This window comes from Platalea leucorodia, assembly GCF_965183815.1.
Source record: "Platalea leucorodia genome assembly, chromosome: 26".
Taxonomy (NCBI): Eukaryota; Metazoa; Chordata; class Aves; order Pelecaniformes; family Threskiornithidae; genus Platalea; species Platalea leucorodia.
The window spans coordinates 2,089,601-2,109,829 of NC_138848.1; the positions used below are offsets into that span (position 1 = coordinate 2,089,601).

General features: G+C 59.9%; 1 long non-coding RNA gene across 1 annotated transcript; it reads left to right on the top strand.

Annotated features, from left to right (window-relative positions):
- The first annotated feature begins 18,566 nt into the window (after positions 1 to 18,566).
- On the top strand, positions 18,567 to 20,187 carry LOC309600940. The gene is made up of 4 exons (XR_014230498.1): positions 18,567 to 18,636; positions 19,074 to 19,167; positions 19,485 to 19,573; positions 20,147 to 20,187. It is a non-coding gene; the product is annotated as an uncharacterized lncRNA (long non-coding RNA).
- Positions 20,188 to 20,229: the final 42 nt, after the last annotated feature.

The following is a 20,229-nucleotide window of genomic DNA, read 5'->3' on the forward strand; positions in this document are numbered from 1 at the left end:
TACCTGTGTGCATACTGGGAATTCCTCGTTTCCCTGACGTCCTCCCAGACTAACAGGGATGTGGCATCCGTCCAGCCCACGTGCCACGAGGAGAAACACCTTGGACCACTAAGGGCGTGGAAAACAACTGCATCTGCAGAAGCAAAGGGGCAGCCACACCTCAGCTTCACAGATGCCCAAGGCTGCCCTGAGCCCCTGGTGCCCCGGCATTTGCTTGGCCCCGAGGCCCCGCGAGGCCTGCCAGCGCTGGGGAGCCCTGGGGACAGAAGCCAAGGACAGTGGTCAGCCCCTGCAGGGAGAGGGACGGGGCTCCGTCCTTCCTTCTGGCCGCAGGAGGAGGCCCTGGGCCCCGCCAGCACAGGGCGTCTCTCCTCCTCAGCGCCCGGGGGAAGCGAGGCCCGAGGGAGGCCCTGGGTGCTGGGCTCAGCACGGGCGCTGGGACCGGGGGCAGAGCCCCGTCTCCTGCCAGCTGCCGGCCTGGCCCACGCCAGCGGCTCCCGCCACGCAGCTCCTCCTGGCCAGGGCTGGGGCTGGAGCACAGACAGAGCCGCAGTTTGGGAAAGACTTGTCGATCCAGAGCAAATCCAGGGCAGCTCCCCTTCCTTCCTCTTCCCTTCCCTGCCCTTCCCCCACTTCCCTTCCCTTCCCTTCCCTCCCTGCGCAGGCCCAGACCCCCGAGCGGACCGAGGGACGGCAGAGCTGTGCACACACACCCCCCTGCGCTGCTGAGAGAGCCGCTCCCGGCGCCATGGCCCTTCTGGAGGCCGTCTCTCCGCAGGCCCCGTGTCCCGGCGGGCTGAGGAGCCGCTGCGCTGCGGGGGCAGCGGGCGCAGGGCGGCGCTGGGAGGAGAGGCCCGGGCTGCCTGAGCCCGCCCGGCAACAGCCGCGCCATTGGCCACGGCTGAGCCAATCAGCGGAGCCGGAGGCGGCCGGTCAGTCAGAGCCGGGTGGGGCGGGGCCGGAGGGGGCGGAGGCCGAGCGGCCTGAGGAGAAAGGGGCGGAGCCGGGGCGGGGGCAGCCGGGGCCTGGGGGGAGCGGGGCCGGGGCCGGGGCCGGGGCCGGGGCCGGGGCCGGGGCCGCTGCAGGAACAGGAACAGGAACAGGAGCAGGAACAGGTATCTGCCGGTGCGGACGGGCCTGGGGGGAGGGACGTGGAGGCCTCGCTGCCCACGGGCCCCGCCATGGCCCAGTCCCCAGCCCTGGGCCCCAGCAGCAGGGTCAGAGCGGTCCCTGCTCTGCCCCGAGGGTCGCCAGCCCCAGCCCTGAGAGCTGGGGGTCGGTGTTTGATGTCCGCAGGCCAGGGGAAGGCAGAGCGGCCTCCTCTCCCCAGGCGGCTGCAGGCTTTGGAGCAGGCATGCTGTGGTGGGGACAGGCCGGGGGCCTTCGTGTGGGTCTCGTGCTGATGGACAGCCCCATCTGTGCTGACAGCCTTGGATAAGACATGGAAGTCTTTTCTTTCTCCAGGTGAGAGCACGCGCCGGGGCTGTGTTGCCAGAGAAGGCAGTGGGGAGCGCTCCTGGCTGGATGCAGCTCCCTTGGCAGATGCTTGTGCCCCTCTCTGGGCCCCAGGGTCTGATGCCTGCCTTTCCCCCCACCCAAGCTGTGCTGCCGGCTTTTGGGAAATGGGGGTACTGAGGGCGGATGGTTTTACCACAGCTGGGAAGTTCCAGTCAACCTGTCAGGGATTTTTTTTCTGCCTGGTTCTGGCAGTAACAGTTTGGGGTTTTTCTTGAAATGTATTTTTTCCGAGGAAACTTCACCAAGGCAAGTTCAGGGTTGAGCTCTGATTGTGTTCTGTGTGGATTGTGTCTGTCCTCAGCCAAGCACGCGGTAGCTTTCAGATGAGGAATGGGACTGTTCCAGGGTGAAGTGAGCAGTGGGGATCCCAGGCCTGTTCTGTTTAAGGCAATCAGGTGAAAATGTGCCGTTAGAGCTGTCTGCGTTGCTCACCCTTTTGATTGCAGTGCTCCCTTGTAGTTCTCTGTAACGCTCGCTTCTACTACTCGGCTCCATCAGGTTTAAATTTCTGTAAATTGATGCTACGCTTTGCAACCGTTTCTACTTGATTGTTCACAGGTTTGAAAATTCCCTGTTGAGGTCTCTCTGCTTTCTTCTCCCCTCTGTCCCACAGAACCGTATTTGACTGCAGGAGCTGCAGAGTCTGTGTTTCCTCGCTGCGGTGAGGAAAATATGGACATGAAAAAGAAATAGATAGTGATTCTGAAAAGACCCCTTTCTTTGTGCTCATTTTCACATTCAGTTGCCTATTGTGGGTTCTGAAATGATGTGAGTTACTCTGAGTCTTATCAGTCCCTTGTCTGCGTGCTCAGGAGGGGCATCAGAAACTCTGTTTGGGCATTGCTTATGCCAGACAAGTAACCGTAGCCCTTTCTGAAAAATAGCTCACGGGTGAGTTAGTTCCTCAGCCGTAACAGAAGGGTTTCTGTTTGCATCTGCAAGAACTCGGGAGCAAACCCTGCTGACGAAAACCCTCGGGAGAAAAGGAAGGCTGGAGAGAGCAGAACAGATCCGGAGAGTTGCGCTGCTTTACCCCCGATGGTGTCACACCTCCTGGCTCGGTGACTCTGGGTAAGGGTGCTCTCAGGGTGTTTTGTCACCTTTTCCAGCGCTCACCACCGGAGAGCCGATGGCCCTGGGGGAAGGGCAGCACCCCCCTTCTTCGTGCACCCCAGGATGTTGTCATGCTGCCTAAGCTCCTGCGCAGGCAGAAGTGGCTGAGAGTCGACTTCTTCAAGGAGGCTGGTGTGGGCACGAGGAAGATGCCGGGAGCAGACTTCCTCCAGGTCATCAAGGGGGTCTGTAGGGAGCAGAACGGGAGTGAACTGCTGCCACTGCCGTACGTCCTTGCGTGCAGAGCCAGGGTGGTTCCAGTGGAGGCAATGGAGGCGGTTCAGCAAGGGGTGCTTTCTCTTGTCTTACCCTCAGAGGACGACTGCCACCGTCTGGAAAGCTGGAGGGGAAAGGGAGGGCAAGGATGCGAGAAGTGGGATGCCATCTAGAGCGGGTTGTGGGAGTGAGGGTACCCGTTGCCTCCTGGTCTCCAGAGAGAGTCGCTGCTCAGCTCTGTGGCTGCCCGGATCCTGCTGCAGACACTGAACTGGCATCACGCTTCCCAGTGTCGATACTTGACCTTTCCCCCACCAGTCTCGTATCTGTATTCCCATTGCGCTGCCTTCCAGCACATATCTGTGCAGCGCTGCTCACCTGAGCCTCCCTTCCCCCAGGGTACAGCGGTACGGAGCTGTGAGGAGCGCGCTCGGGTCTATGAGGGTTCAGCAGTGCAGGTGTTAACCGATACTCTAGTCCAAGCCAAAACGAGCCACCTCAGTACCCAGGGGGCTGGGAAGTTTGGCATGTTAACAGCCGAGAGGTCTGCAGAAGGCAGCAAAAGCCCCGTAAAGCCCAATAAAGTTGTTAATGCTCAGACCTCACCAGGTTTTCTTTGTGCTGTGCTTCCCTGCAGAACAGCAGCAAATCTCATCCCACCTACTGCGGTGCAAGCCTTGATGGTTTTGTGATCCCACTGCCAGTTTCTGTATCGGTTGCCAGAGCAAAGTTCCCATGAGAGCCGGGGATCAGGAGGACGTGGTCATCTTGCTGATTTCCTTGAGACAGGGGAATTTTACAAGCAGTGGAGATCTGGCTGAAGGTCCAAACCGGTGCCTGGAGATGAGGAAAGGACAATGCAGAGAGAGCAGAACAGGTGAGAGGAGCCCAGTGTGCTGGGAGAGCATCTCTGCATCCTCATTGACGGGAGATGCCAGAGTGGATCCGGAACATGGTTCCCTGAGACCGTATAGCAGCCTATAGCAGAGTGGTCAGGAGGAGGCTGCCGGGGAAGAGCTGGAGAAGCCAGGGGATGTGCAATACTGCCGTCAGCCCAATGGCAGGAGGGAGGTTATTCAGTCCTTTGGGTTAGACTCAAAATCTGAAGCCTGAGGTGTAACGTCCTGTACTGGATTTTGGTAGGTAGCCTTGATCATCCAGCTGGTCAAAACCAGACCCTTTCTGCAGCTGTTGGTGGCAGCTGGAAAACAGAGGTTCAGAAGAGCTTGCTTTTTAAAACCTAGCCCAGAGCAGAAGGCTTGTCATGGTAGCTGTGTTGTCTTTCACAGCAGTTTTCACATCTTTGAGAGAAGCGGCTACCAGTTTGTAGTACTGACTGTTTTGCAGATTAAACATACCTTGTAAGCATGGAAGAGCACTGGGCATGGACAAGCAAACGCTTCAGGCAGCTGCAAAGTAGAGCTGGGGGCAGTCTGTAATATTTCTGTCAGGCTCAAAAGCTAAAGGATGTTTCCATTGCAAGAGCCGAGTCTGTTGGGAGCTCCAGTCTCAGAAATTCCAAACCCTGTGTGTTAAACAGGGATCAGCCCTGAGGTTTCTTTCTGCTCCTCTCTAACACAGTTTCTCTGGGCTTTTTCTTTGGTTGGTTTTTAATCTCCGGTAGGTGTCCAAGCTCCGTTCCATCAAGCCACTTGCAAACCTGCCGCTTGCCCACCTTCTGCTGGGGCCCAAGCCAGAGGGATGAAGCCTCGTGCTCGTACCAAGCCCAAAGCAAAGTTAAGGCACTGAGAAGTTCCCCCAGTCAGCCCGGAGCCAGAGTGCAGGTGTCTAAGCTGCGATGAGATGGAAGAGCCTGGAAAACAATTCACCGGCGGGAGGCGATGGAAGAACGGACGGTGTGTGTGGCACCTGGGATGAAGTGACAGGCTTAGTTTTGTGTCCGGATCAGCAGTGTACTTGCACATTTACTAAGCCCCAGTTCAGAGCAGAAATTCTTGTTACTCATCATGGGCGCCGGAGCGCTGTTCCTGCTCTCTCCTCCCCGGTGCATGAATTTAATCTTTTGCATATGTGCAGGGCCTTGATAATGCTCCTGCGCGGGCCCCGTGTATGTGAATGGCAGGTTTTCTGCATATTTGTGACTGATGTTTCTTGTTTCTTTTGAACAGGAAAATCTTGATATGTACTCCCCAGGAACTATAGAAATGCAGCGACCTGATGAAGAAAGAGGTGCCAGTCAAGGAGGGAGTGTAGGTTAGTTCTGGTTGGCGTGCAGTTGGCTGACGGGTCGGGCTCAAAGGGCTACGGTAAATGGGGTTACATGGGGCTGGCAACCAGTCACTAGCGGGGTTCCACAGGGATCCATCTTGGGGCCAGTGCTCTTCAATATCTTCGTAAATGACTTGGACGGAGGACTCGAAGGTTCGTTATCAAAGTTTGCCGATGACACAAAACTGGGAGGAGCTGTTGACACTCTCGAGGGCAGAGAGGCCCTGCAGAGAGATCTGGACAAATCAGAGAGCTGGGCAATCGCCAACCATATGAAGTTTAACAAGGGCAAGTGCTGGCTTTTGCATCTGGGACATGGCAACAACCCTGGATGTACCTACAGCCTGGGGAACGAGAGGCTGGAGAACAGTCCTGCGGAGAGGGATCTGGGGGTTCTGGTCGACGGCAAGTTGAAGATGAGCCAACAGTGTGCGCTGGCAGCCAAGAGGGCCAACCGTGTCCTGGGGTGCATCAAGCACTGGATTGCTAGCCGGTCGAGGGAGGCGATTGTCCCGCTCTGCTCCGCACTGGTGCGGCCTCACCTTGAGTCCTGTGTGCAGTTTGGGGCACGACAGTAGAAAAAGGATACAAAGCTCCTAGAGAGCGTCCAGAGGAGAGGCGCAAAGATGGTAAAGGGTTTAGAGGGGAAGCCGTATGAGGAGCGGCTGAAGTCACTTGGTCTGTTCAGCCTGGAGAAGAGGAGACTGAGGGGAGACCTCGTCGCGGTCTACAGCTTCCTCACGAGGGAAGGAGGAGAGGCAGGCGCTGATCTCTTCTCCCTGACGACCAATGATAGGACCCGAGGGAACGGCAGGAAGGTATGCCAGGGGAGGGTTAGGTTGGACATTAGGAAAAGGTTCTTCACCCAAAGGGTAGTGGAGCACTGGAACAAGCTCCCCTGGGAGGTAGTCATGGCACCAAGCCTGACAACATTCAAGAAGCAATTGAACAACGCCCTCAGCCATACGGTATGGTTTTTGGGGTTGTCCTGTGCAGGTACAGGAGTTGGACTCGATGATCCTTGTGGGTCCCTTCAAAGTCAGGATATTCTATGATTCTATGGTTTTTAATTTTCTTGACTGTGTTCTAGCCGAAAGCCTTCTCTTAAACAATTGAAATGAGCTGAATTACTGGGGATTTTTCATCCCTACACAATTCTGTATTGCTACAGACTTTCCCAGCCATAGTCATGGACTCTGAGCCTGTACCGTAGTGAGGTCCAAAGAAGGTATTAAAAAAAAAAGATTGAAAACAAGAGATGGCTGTGGGCAGGTGGGAATAGACAGAAATGGGCAGTGTTACTCAGAAAGAGGAACAGTGATGTGGGTACAGCCGTAGCGTGACAGTTTTCATGGCCTTGAGCAGCACAGCAAGGCTTTTCAGGCACCAAGGCCGGCTGCCGGGGGGTGTGAGCAGGTCCTCCCGAGCATGGAGACGGGCATGGGAGAAGACCGTGCCATTCCTGTTGGTGTGTAGCAGGCGGCAGTCGGTGGAAGCTGCTCTCGGGGCCTGTAATTAGGAGCTGTCGTCGTGGTACTCGGTGGGAAATAACGAGGGAGGAAGCTAAGTCTTGAAAGGCCATATTAACTCGATGTGTGAGTGAGGGAAACAACTTTGGGGTGTTAAGGAGACTGTTAGTTGCAATGAAGGCAGTGAGTGAGATGATCCTTTGAGGAGCTTTCTGGATGGGTCAGAAGGGGGCAAGACTGCATGTAGGGACAGAAAAGGCTGTGGCAGTAGTTGAGCCCATCAGATCTCAAGTAGGAAATGATTTGGGCAATATCTGGCGAAGTCGGCGTCTTGTACGTGTGGCACAGCCTGCATAAGGCCTGACTGCTGGCGAGGAGAGGAGTGTGAAAGGAGTGCTGGAGTGCCAAGGAATGGGGATGGAAGTGATCACAGGCTCATTTCTCAGTTTTCCGTGGGCTATCTGTATACCCCATGTAACTCATCTTGTGTTCAGGAAGAAGTGCCACCCTTTTGGGGAAAAGGGGGGGGGGGGGGGGGGGGGGGGGAAGGTAATCTGTAGCAGAGCTTGAACTTGGAGTGAGATTACCATGCTTAGTCTTACCATTCTAGAGTATTAAAAACATTTCCTTGAAACACTTTCCCAAAATAACAAGGCATGACTTTCTGAAATAGCTGTCTTCCTAGGAGCTGCATCTGAGCTAAGGCAGATGAGAGCGTCTTGCCTGCTGTTAGTCACCGAGGCTGATGACAGGTCAGCCAGCAGTTCTGGCAAGGACAGAACAAGATGGATACGTATGCTTCTCTGTGCTGATGGTAATTTCTGGAACGTGTCTTGCATAAGTTGGTCTTTTGGTTTTGCAGGTTGTAGGTTTGGCAGGATCTAGTGTGTCATTGACATGATGGTAATAACAAAACCCGGTTGGATGGGGTTGAGAATCAGAAGGGTAAAAGTGAGAAAGAAACTCGTGGGCTGAGATAAAACCAGTTTAATAATTGAAAAGAAATTTTTTTTTCCCCTTTTCCCTACAATATTTTTAAAAAAGAGAGAGGAAAATAAAGCCCAAGAAAAACAAGGGATGCAAATGAAAACAATTGCTCATCACCAACCGACCGATAGTCAGTCAGTACCTGAGCAGGGAGCCCCTGCCACTCTCCCCCTCAGTTTTATTGCTGAGCACGGTGTCATATGGTACGGAACAGCCCTTGGGTCAGCGGGGGTCAGCTGTCCCAGCTGTGTCCCCTCCCAACCTGGGAGAGAGGAGAGCACGGGGAGATGGGAGACACCCAGGGTGTTGGAAGTGAGGACGCTCCTGCTGTGCGGGTGCTTGTGAGGTCCCTGGTGCCTGACTAGCTTTCTAGGTATGAGAAGTCAGCTGGCTTGCGACGCTTCTTCTGCTGTCACCGATTGCTGAGCAGGTGATAGGGCAGGAGCAGGCCCCTGGCTTGTGCAACTGCTTGTGTCATCATTAAGAGCAGTTTTCACATCTTTTCAGAGAAGAGGCAGTTGGCTGCCAGTTTACAGTACTGGCTGCTTTACAGATCTTTTGCTTCTCTTCTCTGTGTCCGGCTCTCCGTCCCTGCCTCTCCCTTTCTCTCTCCCCTTCCTTTTCCCTCTCGTCCTTTTCCCTCTGTCTGGTTCCCTCACCCTGCCTGTGTTGGTCCGTCCCTCTGTCCTTCCTCCTGCCCTGCTCTGCTCTCTCTGTCCTTCTGTCCCGCTGCTCATCACCGTGATCCTGGCTGCCCCCGGCCCCCTTCCCCGCCGTCCCCTTCTCCCTGTCCCTGTGCTCGCTCCTCACCAGGGCTTTCCTTTCTCCACTCCCTGCCCAGCTCCATCCCCCAGTCCTCCTCATCCCTCTGTCTGTCTTCTGTCCCTCTGTCCTGCTCCTGTCCTCTCTCTGGCCGTCCCACAACCCTGTCCCACCCCTCTCTACCACTCTGTCCCTCTCTCCTTCTCCTCCCTGCCCCACCAGGGTCTGGGACCCAGGCAGCCCCAGGGAGGCGGCCATGGGGCCTGCGGGGGGGCGGGGCCCAGCCGCGGCGGCAGGCAGCGTCCCAGCAGGGTCAGACAGCAGGAATTAGCACCCCAGGGCACGCCGGGAGCTGTACCCCTGGGGTATGGGGCTGCCAGGTGGCCATGTTGGAAAGTCTTTGAAACCCTCCCAGCGTCGTCCGGCATCAGTAGATCAGTAACTCTAGGGAGACTGACTCCAGGGACATGCGGCTCAGCAGACAAGCAGCAAGAATGCTGCAAAACTAGAGCTGTTTTGCAAAGTTTGACTGGGATTGGTAATCAGTAGTGTGGGTGGGAGTGATCAGTCAAGTCGTCTGGTGCCTGAACGATTGAAGGGTACAAGAACCGTGTGTAAAGGCACACTGGGGCTGCCCCAGTTGGGCTGGCACACGGCACGTGCGTGAAAGAATATTGGCCCTTGTATTGCTATACTTTGCGTCCTAGCCTCTGGCCTCGGTCGGCACGGGCCGTTTGCGAATTGCTCGTGAGAGCAGCTCCGGGCTGGCCTGTGGGCAGGGGTTTTTGCTGGATGAGGTCCGGGCAGCACCAGACGAGGGGGGCCGAGCGAGCCGTGCAGCCACTGCAGCGGCAGCTGCAGGATTTCGGCACGCCAGCCTCAGCCAGCAGTGCCTGCTCGCCGGCCAGGGACGAGGTGCGTTTTCTGCGCTCAGCCAGTCTCTGCCTGTCCCTCTGGGGCGGCTGCGGCTGCTTCCCAGGGCCGGATCCAGCTCACGGGCAGTGATGCTGGTGCTGGGGCAGTGCTGGTGATGCCAGTACCGGGGCGGTGATGGAGGCCTCCGTCCTCCCGGCGCTGGTGCGAATCAGTGCGGTTTCTCCCACGGGCGCCCGCCACCCGGAGCGATGCCCCGTCTACCCATGGTCTCGGTGGCCATCCCCAGCCCAGCTCAGCCACCCGCGGGGTGGGCAGAGGCTGCGTTAAACCCCATCCCTTTTAATGAATTAAGCATGAAATGGGGGGATGTGGGAGAGGGCTGGGGCTGGAGCGGGTGGGTGCAGGTCCCTGCCTGTGGATCTGCTCTGCGCATGGGTGCTAGGGGGGACGGTGCTGGAGCGGTGGGTTATGGGTAACCATATGCGTCGGCTATCTCCATGTCGATCTCCCTCTGCAAAAAAACTGCAGCTGCCCCAGTGTCATCTGCAGGGCCGCCTGCTCCCGCTCCTCCTGGGCCAGCTTCTTCAGGCGCTCCCGCTCGGGCCCTTGCTCAGGCGTGATGGGCACCGACTCCTCCTGCTCCTCCAGCGGGGTGGGCATAGCCCGGGGCCAGCGGGAGTCAGCCGGCAGCGCGGAGTTGGCGGGAGGGCGCGGCAGCTGCGGCGGCATGTGCAGCTGCTGTGGCAGCCCTTCCCGCGGGGTTTGGCCCCCCGTGGGTGACAGGCGCAGCCAGCTGGGCCGCTTGGGTTTGGCGGCAGCCCCGGTGCGCGCCTTGCTGCTCGATGCCGCCGCCAGTGCCGTCTCCTTCTCGCCGTCAGCCGGGGGCTTGGAGGCAGCCAGCCCCGCGCTGGGTGTCGGGGCCAGGGGCAGGGGCCTGGGGACCCTGGGGGGCACGCTGGGGCCGGCCTGGGGCTCCGGCTCGGGCGGTTGGCGCACCGGCCCCACCGCCTTCACCCTTTGCCCCAGCGGGTGGAAGCTTTGGATGGAGGCCAGCAGGTGGACCCTCAGGTCGGTGCGGGGCATCCTCAGCCCCCGCAGTGTTTTGGCCTGGACCTTTTTGCGCAGCAGCCTGTCGAGGGGTCGCATGGCGCGGGGATGCGTGCTGCGCGCCTTCTCGACCAGCAGCGGGTGGGGTGGGCGGGGCGCTTTGCCCCCCGGCGTCCCCAGGGCTTCTGGGTCACTCGAGCACCAAGGCACGCCCATTGGTGTCCTCAAATGCCCTGTGCTTGGTGCCGCCCGCTTGGTGCCCGCCGCCACCCACCTGCTGCCCGCTGCCACCCGCCGCCTTGCCGTCCCTGTCCGGCTTCCCCTCCCGCGGGGTTTTTGAGTGTTTTGCCACCCGGCACGCCACCATCTTCTTGTTCTTGGGCGGCATGTTGTCCCACAGGGAGGTGTCTTGCATCTTGGGGGTGCCAGCCGGCACAGGGCGCTTGGCCTGCTTGCCGCCCGCCTTGCCCGATCTGGGCACCACCCAGCAGGAGGTGACGCCCGGCGGCAGCAGCAAGCAGGTCAAAACCACGCGGGGCTGCCTCCTCTTGGTGGGGCTTCCTCTTGGGGTCCAGCGAGGGGGACGTCGGCAGCCCTGCCCAGGAGGGGTCGGCGTCCCCTAGCATCGCTGCCGCCGCTTGGCCCTCGGGGCAGTCGCCCTCCACCCTGTACTGCGGGAAGTTGGGGAGCCGGTTGAGGAAGGCGGTGCTGTTGGGGCCACTGGGGACATCGGGGGCGGTGGCCTCGCTGTCCCCCAGCATGGGCGCCGCTGCTCGCTCCTTGGTGCCAAGGCCCCCTGCCCTGTACTCGGAGAGGTCAGGGAGCTTGATGAGGGGGGTGGTCAAGTCAGGGCCGTCGGGGCCATCGGGGACGGTGTCCTCGCCGTCCCCCAGCCCCGCCAGCACTGCTCGCTCCTTGGGGCAGCCGCCCTTTGCCACATACTGGGAGAGGTCAGGGAGCTGATGGACCATGGCAGTCAAGCTGGGGCTGTCAGAGATGTCGGGGACGGTCTCCGTGCCGTGCGCGGTTTTGAGGCAGGCGAGCGTCTCGTTAACGTTGGTGTCAGCCGGCTGCTGAGGAAAGGCCTCAGCGAAGGTGCGTGGCCCCTGTTCGGACAGGTCCGCGGGCTTCTCCAGGGCCGCCAGGTTGGTCACCGCTGCTGAAAAAGCAAACAAAGCCAACTCAAGCCCATGGCGATGCAAGCTTTCCTGGGCGCGGGCCACCTGCCCGCAGGCTCTGCCACCCACAGGTCCTCACCTTTGGGCTTCATCGTGGTTCTGCCAGTCAGCGGAGCCAGGGCAGGCTGGTGGGGGCTGGCAGCAGGGTGGCTGTCCTGGATGGCCGACGCATCCTTCTTGAAGGCCTCTGGCGGCTTCTGGGCACTGTGGGGCAGGGTGTGGAGCACAGGGGGGCCCTGCAGCCAGTGCTGAGCCGCGGGGTGGCGGGGGGCCGGGGCAGGCAGGGCCGTGCAGCAGGCAGGAGCCCGTGGGGTAGAGGGGCTCCCCCTGGACCACGGCCCACGGTCCCAGGCCCATGGGCTGGCGGGGCAGCAGCGTCCCTGTCAGCACCTGCTGTCCCCAGCCATAGGCAGGGGGACAGGGAGCAGGCACGGTGGGGAGGTGCACCCCGCGAGGGAGCTGCACCCCATGGGGGAGCCGCGCCATCGGGAGGAGCCACACCACAGGGGGAAGCGGCACCACGCCAGGGAGCTGCATCAGCTGCCCGGGGCCCCCCAGGGGCCCCGCCGGCACCCCCTGCCAGACAGTGGAGCTCACGCTGGGCACCTCCGATGCCCTCGGCAGTCGGAGAGGGAACCTCTCTGCTGCGGGGAGCGAAGAGGAGCAATGCCGTGAGATATGGGTGGGCAGAGCTGGCTGGGGGGCTACCTGGAGGGCAGGAGCACCAGGAGGAGCGGGAGCCTGCTGCTGTACCTGCCATGGCGCTTGGTCAGGGTGGGGTTTGTTTGGCAAACAGTGTTCTGGGGGGGTCCGTCCCCATGGTGACGATTCCGCCAGCACCTCCTTCAGCCAGCCTTGCGCTGGTTTGATTTTTCCTACCACAACAGCTTCCCATCTCAAGGATTGCCCATCCTGCTGATGGTTTCCTGTCCTGAAAGCTGGTTGCCCATCCCCACCATGGTTGCCCATCCCAATGATATTTTCCCAGCCCCGTGATGGTTTCCCATCCCCACGATTTCCCATCCCACACCTGATTTTTGTGGGGAGGTGGATTTCCTGCCCAAGGGGAAGGGATGGGGCTGGCACTGGTGGCCCTGCAATGCCACCATGTCTGTGCTGCTGGTGGGGATGGGGCGCTTTTGGTTTGTTTTGGTCTTCCCCCTCTCTGCCCCAGGGAGGCAACTGCTGCTCCCAGCTGTGGCGGTGCCGGTGCGGGTGCCGTGTGGCCCTGAGGGGGAGCTGTCAGGAAAATTCGGCAAGTGGCCCGTGCCAACCGAGGAGATACGCTGGGAGGCAAAGCATAGCATGACAAGAGGAATTCTGGCATTCATGCCTACGAGCTGTCCCATCCACTCAGGGGCACCCCAAATGCGGCCGTACACATGGTTCTTCTACCTTTCAAGCGTTCAGGTCCAACGCCATTTGACCAATCGCTACTTAACACACACACAAGCTGCTGCTTTGCAAAGCAACTCTCATTCTGTGGCGTCGTCATCCATCTGCGTCTTTCTTGATCCAGGCGTCCCTGCAGTCGGTCTTGCTGCGGTTCCCTATCTCTGATGCCAGATAAGGGGAGGGTTTCCCAGAGGTGTCGGAGGGGCTGGGATGCTGGCGTGATCTGGGTAGTCCAGGGGTGTCCTTTCTTCTTTGGGGTGGGGGCCGTCCTTCTCCTTGCAATGAGCTGGGGTCCCTTAGTCATGCTGACTGAACCGTGGCTGTGCAGTGTACAGTGTCAACTAGCTGTATCTCTCTCTCTCTGTCACTTAAGGAACTTGATCCAGTTCCATCCTCTCCAGATGAATTGGTGCCATAGCTGGGGCATGAGATTTTCCTACGGGAGCCCCTGGGGTGTCCCCTTGTGGGGGACCCCGGGAGGTACTTGTGGGGGTGGCTCCTAGCGGGGTGGGGGCTGCAGGTACTGGGGGCAATGGCAGCAGCGTGGGGTGGGGATGCTGTTCCAAGTGCAAGGGTGGGCTTCAGAGAGAGACCAGACACAGGGTAGCTGGCAACAGAGGCCGAGTAGAAATTAAAGAAGAAAGAAGAGGGGAGAGGAAAAAGCGGGAGGAAGAAGAAGAAGGGGCTATGGACAAGTAGATATGTTTCTATTATTTGATTTTATTTTTCCCACCAGCCCTTTATGTTACTCTCAGGTACGTGCAGGTGTCCCTTTGCAATATATCTCAACCTTTTTGAAAGGATGGAAAAGATGGTGGAGTTTGCAAGGAGCTAGTCTGAGGACAGCAGCGCATGCCAGTGCCGGTGAAAATCTACAGCGTTCAAACAGCCAGGTGGACGTCCAAATCCATGCCCTGGAAGACAGAAACGTGAGGAGGAAGGCAATCGCTTGTGGCACAGCCACAGCCTTCCTAGCTGAAGGCACAAGTGGCCACCGAAGCAGATGCCACGTACGTAGTGACGGTCCCCGCTGGCAGCAGGGAGGCCGTTATGTGCAGCCAGAGGGACCCCAGTCCTGCTCGACGCCGGTGTGAAGCAACGGAAGCTTTCGGAGCAGGAGGCGAGGCACAGCTGTAAGCTCGGCATGCCTGGCGTTCCTGGGGTGGCCATGGCAATTCTGTGCTACGGAGGGTGCCAGAGGCAAAGCTGCATCTGCAGAGCTCCTGCAGGTGACTGGAAGCTCCCGGAATGAAGCCCCTGCCATCCTGCAGTTCCCAAACGGAGCTGCAATGGGCCTGTGAGCTCCTGCCCATCTCCGTGAGCACACCCGTAGCTATGCCCACAAGTTTGAATTCTGCCACCAACTTAGAGGTGCCTCCATGGGAAGCTGTCCTGGTTTCGGCTGGGATTGAGCTGATTTTCTTCTTAGTAGCTGGTACGGTGCTGTGGTTTGGATTTTGGCTGAGAACAATGTTGAGAACACCCTGATGTTTTAGTTGTTGCTCAGTAGTGTTGATACCAGTCAAGGATTTTCAGCTTCCCCTGCTCTGCTGGGCGCACGAGAAGCTGGGAGGGGGCACAGCCAGGGGGGCTGACCCAGACTGGCCAAGGGGCTATTCCCTACCGTATGGCGTCATGGTCAGCGTATGAAGCTGGGGGAAGAAGAAGGAAGGGGGGGGACAGTCGGCGTGATGGCATTTGTCTTCCCAAGAAGGGCTGATAGCCCTCCAAGGCGAGAGGCCTGCCTCCGCATGCTGGAGCTCTCTCCCAGCCCAGGGAAAGGGGCAGCTCAGGAGCTGCTGTCTCTGCCAGAGGCAGGCCACCCTCCGTCACAGGCACTGTGCGGCCGGAGGGATGGGGGAGCTGGAGGGCTGCCCTGTCTGAGCTGAGGCAGCTGGGGGCTCGGGGAGGGAGCACGGGAGCAAGAAAGGAGCGAGCCTGCTGGGAAGATGGCCACAGGCTGCCTCTCTGCAGGGGGAAGGACCAGTGCTAGCCAACAGCTGTGTGTGCCCGAGGCAGCTGGCCCTTGGGAACGGGGGAAGGAGCTGCAAATTGAGCAAGCGGTCGCTGCAGGAGCCTCCCTTTGGCACTGTCCTCGAAGAAGTGGGGTGGCGCTGGCCACCTCTGAGCGAGTGGCTCAGCAGCAAGGAGGCAGCCGCTCAGCAGGCGATGACATACGGACGATGTCACTGTTAGCTGGTTGTGTCGCCCGAGGACAGCTGACGGGTAAGCGGTGACCTACAGAGGAGGTCACTGCCAGGCGATTGTGACTACCCCCGTGAGGGCAGAGGGCCAGTCGTCCCGCAGAGGCCCCGGGCTCACTGTGCGACTCGCACTGTGCGGTGAGGTCCTCGTCCTCCTCCAGCTGAGCACGGCCGTCTTCTCCTGAGGGACCCCGTGTGCCACAGGGCGCCGACGATGGCTTCTGCCTGGGACAGCAAACGTCACCACTCAATCCTGGACAGAGCAGCAGCTTTCCTCCCCAGTCTCCTTGCTGAGGACTCCCTCCAGAGCAGCCACCTCGTTCAGCCCGTCCACGGAGTGCTGCTCTTTGCGGACATTTCAGGTGGGGTGAGCAGGGAGGAGCAGCCATGGACATGAGCCATTTTGGGACAGAGCAGGCCCTTTGGAGCCGTGCCCTTGCCCCTCAGCAGAGTGGCCATCTTGTCGCTGCTGAGCTCTTCTGCTGGGATGCCCAGAGAGAGCAGGATGGGTTATCTTGGGCGGTCAACCACTGCTGCCACCGGCCCTGAGCCGGGGCATGGCAAGGTGTGACCTACAGGCTCTCGGGCCGGGCAGCGTGGAACTGGCTGCCAGGTCCTTAGGCCCACACGGGCACTTCATGATTGCTGGCTGTCCCTTTTACAGGTTTCACTGCTTTGACAGAGAAATTCCTCCAGCGGAGCAGCACAGAGAGAGGCACTGATGAGCTGGCGCAAACCCTCAATTACTACATGTGTGACATTTTGAAGGGTAAGGGCCGTGCTGTCGGACTCTCTGGCATTGGGCCGTGAGGCTGCTCGTGGAGGGTGGAGGCCGACATGCTGGGCAGCCTGGTCCTGCCTCCGAGGAAGGGCTGGGGCTTTCTGTGGCCCAGAGGAACAGCCAGAGCAGCCAGGGTCTCCTGGCGAGTCAGGACCAGCGCAGGTCCTTTCTGCTCCCCGCTTTCTCAGCAGCCACCTCTGTGCCTCTGGCGTGAACACCCGGCTCCGTGATGCGTTAGGGCCCCCAGCAGGCTGAGGGCATCCGGCAAGTGCCAGTGCGCAAGCGACCCGAGGATGCTGGCGCTGATGTGTGTGTGTGTTTGTGTGTGACCCTCACGAGCCCCTCAGCACAGGGGACATCGTGACCCTTCCGAGCTGACCGTGAGCACATCGTGGCCACCCCTTCAGCAGCACTTGTAGAGCAAAGCAAGGGAGTCCTCAAAGGTGAGGAAGGGTCTGGAGCATCTCTGCTACGAGGAAAGGCTCAGAGAGCTGGGACCGCTTAGCCTAGAGGAGAGAAGGCTCAGGGGGATCTTAGGAATGTGTCTAAAAGCTGAAGGAAGGGTGCAAGGAGGACAGAGCCAGGCTCTTTCCAGTGGTGCGCAGTGTCAGCAGCAGAGGCCACACCGTGGGCACGCGCTGAAACACAGGAGGGTCCCTCCGTACGTCAGAAAGCACTTTTTGACTGTGGGGGTGACTGAGCAGTGGCCCAGGTTGCCCAGGGAGATTGTGGAGTCGCCCTCCTCAGAGCTATTCAAAAGCCATCTAGCCACCGTCCTGGGCAGCTGGCACCGCGCAGCCCTGCTTGAGCAGCGTGGTTGGACCAGACAGACCCCAGAGGTCCCTTCCAGCCTCCACCTTTCCGAGACTTGGTGGCATCTCGAGGCCCTGCCTCCCTGCCTGCTGTGTGGGTGCCAGGGCTGGGGCCACTGTGAGCCTGGGAGACGGGCCGGAGTGGTGCTTTCCTGAGCTGTGCCCCACGGTGCACCCTTGCCCAGGTGCTCCTCTCCAGGCAGAGGGGCTTGCTCTGTGGCTTCTGGAAGAAGGTGGCCGCACGACTCTTCCTTTTCCTCCCTCTGTCCACAGAGATGCTGAGTTTTGGAGGAGACATCTTGAAGTTTGCCGGTACGTACTCGGGACGATGATGCCCACGCGTACTGATCTGCAGCATTTAACTGATGTGGCGGCCGTTTGCTCTGCTCTCCTTCTCAAGAGGCTCTGTGCAGCACCTTGAGCCAGCTTTCTGGCCACGCACACCCCCCCCGCTGCAGCGCCCTTTCCCCAGGCTTCCCTTTGCCCCCGGGCCTGCCTGCGGTTTGGCTTTGCAAGGGCTGTGGCTCCCCTCCCTCTGCCCCTGCCTGCAGGGCCCTGGGGGCAAGGAAGCACTGAGAGGAGGAGACCCCCTAGAAAGCGCAGCCCAAGGCGCGTGTTGGGGTGGCAGCGAGGGGCAGGGAGGCCCTGGTGATGCAGAGCTGGGGCTGCCAGGCCGCGAGGGGAGGAGGAGTCCCTGGCGTGCCGCAGCTGCAGAGGAGCGCTCGGGGCAGGGGCTGGCACCGCCGCCGGCTGGCTGCTGCTGTGGCTGGCCCGGGAGAGGAGAGGTGGCCCGGCGCCCAGGGCGTGGTCCTCCAGGACGCTGCCCTCCCACGAGCCCATCTTCCTCCGCACGTTGTGCGGTTTCTGCCGTCCCTGCCACTGAGCGTAGGTCGGGGAGAGTCAGGTCTCAGCAGAGCCTTTGCCTTCCCCTCGCTTTCCCCAGGGGATGCTGTGCTGGTGCTGTGGAGAACGTCGCTCCAGGAGCTGGCTAAGACCATCAGCCTGGTGCTGCAATGTAGCCAGCAGATCCAGAAGAAGTATGGGAGTCGCGACACGCCCGTGGGTCTGAAGATCCAGCTGAAGATAGGTACGGGTGCTGTGCCAGGCGCAGATGCATGGCACTCTGCCGTGCCACAGGGTGCTTCGCACCGGCAGGGAACGCGGGGATCCCTGCTGGGGCTAGCGCCAAAGGAAAGCATCTCCTGCCAGCGTTCAAGGGGCCAGCTGTAGTCGGAGCAGGGATGGGAGACCAGGACTGCTGGGTTTGCGTGCGTTTGCAGGTGCAGAGGAAGCTTAAAGGCAGAGCGGGGCTCAGATCAAGTATTGGGGTCTTTGAATGGCTGCTTCAGCGCAGATGTCTGGGGGAGGCAGTTAGCCTTTCCTTTTTCCAGCTGGGGCAGCTTTGCATCCTTTCCCCTGCTGGATTCTCCCCTGCCTTTGACAAAGAGCAAAAGGGCCCCGCTTTGCTTACAGCTGTGAGAAGGGCTTTTGCAGGCCGCTGTGTTGTCTCCAGCAGACAGCTCCAACCTGCCTGCATGTAAACGGAGCAGGCGGTGCTCAAGCCCGCTGGTTTGCTGGGCGTCTGGGACGGGCAGCTGGGTAAGACGCCTGGCACTCTCGCGTCTCAGCGACACGTTGTCAACGTCGACTTTGTCCGTTTCTAGACCCCCGTTTCAGGGACCTGTGTCGGTACCCCCCGAGTAGGAAGCCCTCCCCCTCCACAACGCCCGTCTCCCCGCTTGGGCTTCAGATGAGCTTCTGAACAGCTGAGATGCTGGGGACTGTAGAGCTCCAAACGTTCCCTGTGTCAATTGTGCTTCTCCCTCTCTCTCTCTCTCACCAGGCATCTCCGCGGGGCCCATGAGCCTCCTGATTGCTGGAGACGGGAGGCGGCAGTACTTCTGTATCTATGGCCAGGCCCTGGCTGAAGTTCGTGAGGCCGAGGAGCTTGCGAATGCAGGTGAAGTTGTCCTCTCAGGCACCGCCTGGGAGCTCTGTGTGCAGCGCCGGCTCAGGACCAAGCGTCTTGAAGGCAAAAGAGCTGTGAAGGTAGGTGGATGGGACGGCCTCTAGAGCCGTTCTGAGGAGCCGGACCTGGCCACCAAGGAGGGAGGTGTCAGAAGGCTGAGGAGCTGAATGTGGCTCACAGCTGTAGCTGTGAAAGCGGGCAGGCGGCTGAAGCTCTTGTCCTTCCCTCTCGGGGGTAACTGTGGGCCGGGCTTGCTTGGTGTGAGGGGTCGGGAGGCACTGGACGGGTTTTGGGCCCACCAGCAGTGTCCTCTGTGGGTCACGGAGCTGTTGTTGACAGCTGGGGATGCTTGGAGGATGCCTGCCCAGCTCCGGTGCTTCTGAGGAAGCGCTGCAGTCCCATCGCGCCGGGTGGGCTTGTTCTCCCCTTTCCTGGGCAGTGACGGTGGAGGGCAGGCTCTGTCCCCTGGGACTGCTGGGGAGGCCAGTGGCAGTGCTTTCATTCTGTGTGTCTTCAGGTTACAGGCATGGATCAGATGTCTCAGTCAGAATGCCAAGACGCTTTACGCAAGCTTGTACACCGCCAAATGAGTCGCCCCTCGGAAGAGGAAAGTGAGTGCAACCTTCCCCTTGTTCTGCGATTGCCGAGGAAGGGGGGGGCCTGGCCGCTTCGGGGGCCAGAGAGGAAGCACCGCCACCCTCTTCCCCCTTTCGGGCAGCACTCGTGCTTTTGGTCCTCCTGTGCGTGAGCTGGGGCATTGCTGCTGCCGCCGCCTCCTTCCAGGGGACGGCTCCGCCCGGAGCGTCTGGAGGTGGCAACACGAGCAAACGCACAAGACTCTTTCTGCCCCATTTCCAGTGCCGGCCCCTGCTTTCCAACACCTCGTAGTCCCATCCTCCCAGCGATCACCTGCGTTTTCTCTCCTCAGGTGCCCCGAGTCCTGCTCTTCTCTTGCCCACTGATCCTGATGCGGAGGAGGTGATTATGAAGTACATCCCAGAAGCTGCTCTCAGGAAGGTACGGCCAGGCCACCACTGCGGGGGGGCTGCTGCATTTTTGGAGGGCAGAAGAAGGGGTGCGTGGCAGAGATGGAGTTCTCACGAGAACAGACCAACAAAAGAAAACGCACCCTGAGACGACATGGCAGGGAATCGGAGCCGAGGGGCACCGGTGCCGCACCGTTGCGCGCGTTGTCCTCGGAGAGAGACGGGTGGTGGGAGGCGGTCTTGCGTCGGCTCCGTCTTTTCCGTGGGTGTGGTTCTGGATGTGCTGCGGACGTGGCGGTGGGCTAAAAGGGAGATTCTCCTGAAGCGCCTAGAGCATCCCTGAGGGTCTTCCCTCATGTCCATGCCTGTCCCAAGATGGGGTGTTACCAGAGCGCCTTTCTCTCCTTTGTCATTTGTGTTATGGTTCGGTATCTGCCTGCCGCAGGCTGGGCAGCCTGCCCGCCATTTGCACCGGGAGGAGGATTATCCCTTCCTCCAGTAGTACCTGCTCTTGCCAGTACGCCTGCTCTCCCTCGGTATCTGGTGTGGGCAGCGAGCCCCCGGGAGAGCAGGATGGCGAAGCTGTCGTGCTCTTGTCTTACAGCTTGATGACAGAGTGCCGCCGGACCTCTTCTCTGAGCTACGTCCAGTCACCAGCCTCTTCGTCCACCTGCAGCTGGCTACAGA